This window comes from Saccopteryx bilineata, chromosome 3 (assembly GCF_036850765.1).
Source record: "Saccopteryx bilineata isolate mSacBil1 chromosome 3, mSacBil1_pri_phased_curated, whole genome shotgun sequence".
Lineage (NCBI taxonomy): Eukaryota > Metazoa > Chordata > Mammalia > Chiroptera > Emballonuridae > Saccopteryx > Saccopteryx bilineata.
This window is the reverse complement of record NC_089492.1, coordinates 212875234-212881577: the sequence shown is the minus strand read 5'-3', so window position 1 is coordinate 212881577 and position 6344 is coordinate 212875234.

The window sequence follows — 6344 nt, the reverse complement described above, 5'->3', positions numbered from 1 at the left end:
AATACTACTATATACAATATAAATAAGTTCATGTTTAGTGCAATTCATTGACATGAAAAATACTAACAAAAAAATTAGTTACTACCTTTCAAACCATAGTCTCTCTTATTTTGGTTCAATATAATCATATATATTTCAGATAAAGAAAACTAAAAATTTTTAAATATATTTTAATAATTATCACTGAGTCATAGCCTAGGAGTCACAACCATAGCAATGAGTGAGATCAATTAAAGAGGGAAAGGAGGTTGGGAAGCACAGGTTTACATGCCAGGCCTACCAGAGACCCTAAAGATGCAAACAAAATGAAACAAAAGAGAGCTTAACTATGGGCCTATTAGGGTGCTGAGAGAATTTTTCTTCATAGAATAGGTGGACTTATGAGTCCAAGTTTACAAGCATATGGCTCCCTTGTTCCTCACTTTGCACAGAGTTTACCCCATAGTTCAGTTTCCTGAGGAACTGGACAGGCACAAAGATCAGCATCACCACTTGCCTCCTTATCTATTGTAGCCTTGGCAGGAATTATTAACAGGTTTGCAAGTAAACCAAAATGAAAGTCATATAAACCAAGTTTCGTGGTCACTTTTAACAATCTTTAAACATAGAACAGACTTTTTGATATGACATAATTAATTTGGCATGATTAGCAGGATTGACAAAAAAGGTATTGTGGTTTAAATTGAAAGTAGTAAAGAAGGGACAAGTAGTTACATGGGAGACCCCTAGTCACTGGGAAGGTCTGAGTTACTCTCACAGCAATCTTGGGAAAAGAAGCTGTGTAGCAGGGCATTTAGATATAGTGCTACTGAAGCAGGTCTATCAGCAGTGCAGTGCCCTTAGGGGACCGGTAACCACTCAGCCAGGGAGACGACTGTGGATGTACAGGTGAACCAGTGGTGGGGTCCAGCCGGATCCCACTGGTTCGGCAGAACCTATACCTAATTTTTAGTTGAGTTCAGCAAACCAGTTGTTAAAATGGCACTTGTAATCAGGGTTCTCTCTAAGGTGGGCGCCTGGGCAGCTGCCCAATGTGGAAATCACAAATTTACATTCCTTACTCTTTTTCAATGTTCATCTGTGCAACAGCGTACTTTAAGTGTCCGCAGTAATATTCATTCTGTCCATAGCTGAATAAAAATTGACAGAACTATGCTTGTAATATTTATTTATTCATTTCACAAAACTCATTATGCATTTGATAAAATACTACATTTTATTATCTCACATTTGTTACTTCAGTAACAAACATAAAGAGAAAAAGTGCCAACCAGTGGGTGACAACTTGTATTGTTTTTTGTCAGGCATTATTTAATATTTTTTCATTAATATTTTTAAACTCTTTCTTATAACATAACCTAATTTTGTGTACCTCTTTTATTGTTCTTCTTTAAGTATTAAATACAAGAAATAATAAACTACCCTTTAGTATATATATTTTTATACTTAAAACAATCATTAGGGCAGTGAACCAGTTGTTAAGCTATTTGAATCCCTCCACTGAGGTGAACATAAAAAAAATGTAGAAAATGGGTAAGTGTAGGCCATCTGGCCTTTTGCTGAGTAAATAAAAGCTTGAAATTCTGTGTCAGCAACAGAAATAATACACAATAACTAGACTTTCCCTGTGTCTTTTTCATCCACCCATTCCACAGTTCTGGCAAAGCCTACCAACCTGGTTTTTATTACCCTTCCAGATGCTCTAATGCAGGGGTCGGAAACCTTTTTGGCTGAGAGAGTCATGAACGCCACATATTATAAAATGTAATTTTATGAGAGCCATACAATGACCCATGTACATTATGCATTATCCAATAAAAATTTGGTGGTGTCCCAGAGGACAGCTGAGATTGGCTCCAGCCACCCTCAACCATGAACATGAGCAGTAGGAAATGAATGGATTGTAAAACATGAGAATGTTTTATATTTTTAATGTTATTTTTTTTATTAAAGATTTGTCTGCGAGCCAGATGCAGTCATCAAAAGAGCCACATCTGGCTCATGAGCCATAGGTTCCCGACACCTGCTCTAGTGCAATAGCTATGCTCCATCAGTGGACGAGTGGATTAAAAAGCAGTGGTACATATACACAATAAAATACTATGCAGCTGTGGAAAAGAAGGAAATCTTATCTTTTGCAATAGCGTGGATAGACCTGGAGATTATTATGCTAAGTGAAATAAACCAGGCAGAGAAAGACAAATATCATATGATCTTACTTATTATGTGGAATCTAATGAACAAAGTGAACTAAGAAAGGAATAGAGGTAGAGGTGGGGTCACAGGGAGCAGAGGGACAGCTGTTAGAGGGAAGGGGGATGAAGGGATTAGATCAGAGAAGGTGAAGGGATTAGTGAAATTATATATACATAACACATAGATTCAGATAGCAGGACAGCAAATCCCATAGGGAAGGTGGGGAGGGAGTCAAGGGGAGGAGAGCAAAGGGGTTCTAATAGGGGCATGTTGCTGGGGGTATTATATTGAATGGGACATGTGAATTCACGTTAACAGAATATTTGAAAATTTTAAGGAAAAAAAAAACTATTGGGAAGCCATCAAGTTATCTACAACCAATAAAGATTGTCCAAAAATCTAATTTTTTAAATGTCAAATTTTATCATTAGCAATAAATATTGTTGATTATCTTTCTTGGCCCTGGCTGGTTTTCTCAGTGGTTAGAGCATCAGGCTAGTGTGTGGTCATCTGGGGTTTGATCCCCTGTTAGGGAACACCTGAGAAGTAACCATATGCTTCTTAGCCCCTCCCTCTTCCCCTTCTCTCTCACTTCCCTCTCACAGCCAGTGGCTCAATCAGTTTGAGCGTCAGCCCTGGGCACTGAGGATAGCTCGATCAGTTCAACCATTGGCCTTAGACAGGGTTTGCCAGATGGATCCTGGTCAGGGCACTCGTGGAAGTCTGTCTCTCTACCTCTCATTTCAAAAAAAAAAAAGACATGGTGCTTTTGAAACACTAAGTAGTTCAGCTCACACCTTTTGCCAAGATGGTTTTCCTCAAGTACAAACATTGTACTTTGCTATGCAGCAGGAGTGCTATTTCATCACAAAGAATATAAAAGATGTGTATTCAAGGTTAGAGATTCAATGTCAACATATTAAAAATTACTAGTAATGTTTTAGTATTATTATCAAAATACATTTGACCTTTCTTATGCTCTGAAAAAATGTTGAAGACTTTTAGTGGTCTGCAAACAACACTTTGAGGACCATGGGCTTAGATCAACCTGGATTTACCCTTGAGCTTGAGATGGAAGTGACTTTCATCAATCAATGAGAGTTGATTCAATCATATGAGAGTTGAAGATACAGAACAAAACTGAAGTTCGATAGTGAGAAGGAAAAGTGGATATTGAGGCAACTTACAGAGTGTGCTACAATATACCTGCATTGAGATACGTACAAAATTCATAATAGTAAACTGCATAATAATCAATTGGGACATTCTCTGAATTAAAATAATGCTCCACATTATAGGAAGAGCTACAGAAAATCAGTCAAAATAATTGCTAGCATCCAGGATTCTTGTGACATCAGAAACACTTTGAAGAAGGTAGGGATCGTAACTTAATATTATATACCCGTCTTCCTAGCAGAGTGCCTGACAAATCACAAGTGTCCAGTCATAAATTTTGTTGAATGAGTAAATAAATAAAGGAACAGATCAACAAATTAGAAGAATGAGGAGAATATTCACAAATTCAGAGCATGAGTACAGAATGACATTACAAATGTGACGGCATAAAGAAACAAAGTAAAGCTAGTAAATTCTGACAAGTATCTACATGGAAATTAAGCTACCAGTTCACTGTAGTTCTCAGTTGGTTAATCCCAGCATAATCTCTATAGGAATTAACTATGATGTGTAAGAATGATTGTGCTGGAGCATGACTGGGTGTGTGGGGTTGTGATGGTTCATAAGCCTCTGAATCAGCGTACTGTATATGCTGGTGAGGTCTTAACATTTCCTTCTTCCTACTTCACATTATCAGGATGGCATTTGCTTTCAATTCATTTATATAACTCTTTGAAAGGCAGTGTTAACTGTATAAAAACTGATTTGCTATTACCTCAACACTTGTACTCTTCTAATCTTTCATCTTTCCACAAGGCATCTAGAAAAATATCTTTCAGGAGGAAAAAAACAACATGGAAAGCAAAATAAAATCATGTTCAGTAAAGATCATCTAAAAAAACTTGGTTGAAGATGAAGTTTCTGGAATTTTCTGACTATCATTTTTACTCCTGCTGTCCATTTTAATTTCAGATACAACTTAAGAATGAATTATTGAAAGGTTTTTCTGTCCTCAAAATTATCAAAAATAAATACTTACATTTTGAAAGACCTGTATTGCACTTAACTAAGTTTTCATGGCAAACGGCCAAAAGAATATTTCACTATGTAACCTAAAATTGAACCAAGATTAAAACAAATTATATCGATTCATACAACTTGATTATAGCAATTCACATTCTCTTGGATCTTCTGCTAACTACTAGTCTAAAATAAAAACAAAAATAAACTACTTTCACAGTAATTTTCAAGGCTCACACTGATTCACCTTTTAAGAAGTAGTACATGCCACACATACTTTAAAAACAGACCCCAAAACTGGATGACTTGAGTTCAAATCCTAAATTGTCTCTTCCTGAAAGTGTGATCTAGGGCAAATTAATTAATATTGTGCCTCAGTTTCCTGAAGAATAATGTTTCATTAAAATCTGTTCTGATTCTCTCCATCACATAGAATCTATTACCCACTTTTGGCTGCCTAGCACTGTATTAGTAACTCGCTTATAGAACTTTTCTTACTTTACCTTGTATTTTACTCTTTTGTATTCTAATCTAATTCATGCAATGAGTCCGCAAGTTATTGGGAGGCAGTGCTTGTGTTTTACTCATTTCAATTCTTTTTTTGTTTGTATTTAACATTTTTAGTTGAATTTTATTGGGGCAACACTGGTTAACATAATTGTACAGGTGTCAGAAGCTCAGTTCTGAAACTGTCTCTGTACGATGTATTGTGTGTTGACCCCCCCAAGTCAAGTCTTCATCCATCCCATTTATCATTCCTATACCCTCCTCCACCTCCCTTCAACCTGGCAATCTCCATACTGTTATCTATGGCCATAAGGGTTTTTTTGTCCTTTTTTGCTATAAACTTCCATCCCAATCACCACTCCCCACCCCTGACAGCTGTCAGCCTACTCTGTATGTATGAGACTGTTCTATTTTGCCTGTCAGTTCATTTTGTTCATTAGATCCCACACATAAGTAAAATCATATAGTACTTGTATTATTTAATTTAGCATAGTGTGTTCCAAATCCATCCACACTGTCACAAAAGATAAGATTTCCTTCTTTTTTAAGGCTGACTAGTATTCCACTTTGTAAATGTACCACAGGTGTTTTTTTTTTATTCACTCATGTACTTATGGGCACTTAAACTGCTTCCAGATCTTGGCTATTGTAAATAATGCTGCAATGAACATAAGGGTGCACATATTCTTTTGAATTAGTGTTTTGCGATTGTTAGGATATATTCCCAGAAGCAAGATCACCAGGTCAAAAGGCATTTCCATTTTTAATTTTTTGAGATAACGCTGTAATGCTTTCCATAGTGGTTACACCAATCTGCATTCCCACTAACATTGTAGACTATATAATGGCGTAAGGACAGTGTATTCATTTCTGTTCTTTAAAGAGAAGAGCACTGAACCTGACACACAGAAGCACTCATATATTTTTTCATATAAATCAAAAAGGATAAGAGAAGGCAAAGAGTAAACATCAGCTGAAGGCTTACTATGTGCCAGGCACTTACAGTAAGTGCTTTCACACATGTTATTTCATTTAACCTTGACAACATTCCTCCCAAATAGGTATTAGGAAACTCAGGTGGAGAAAATTTAACTCAGAAAAAATAATCTCTTCCTCCAAGATGTTTACAGTCTAGTAGGGGAATTATGTAGTTAATAATAACAAATGCAGTACAAGTAGTATATAATAAGTGGCTCAAATGAATTCAAAAGAAAGAAAGATTAGCATAAAGATTTGAGAAGAATTTTATGAGTGCACCACACCTAATCTGGACTAGCAAGAACAGGATACTGCTCATAGAAAAAAATAATCCAAGAGCATTTGAAGGGTTTATAGTTTTACTTCCTCCTCTAGTCTTTTGCAGGAAGGCTCAGAGACTCCTCATTCCCCAGTTGAACATAGAAAAACTATATTTAAAGTTTTACAAAAGAAACCAATGAGCCTTGGCCCAGTAGCTCAATTGGTTCGAGTGTCATCCTGATATGCCAAGGTTTCAGATTCAGTCC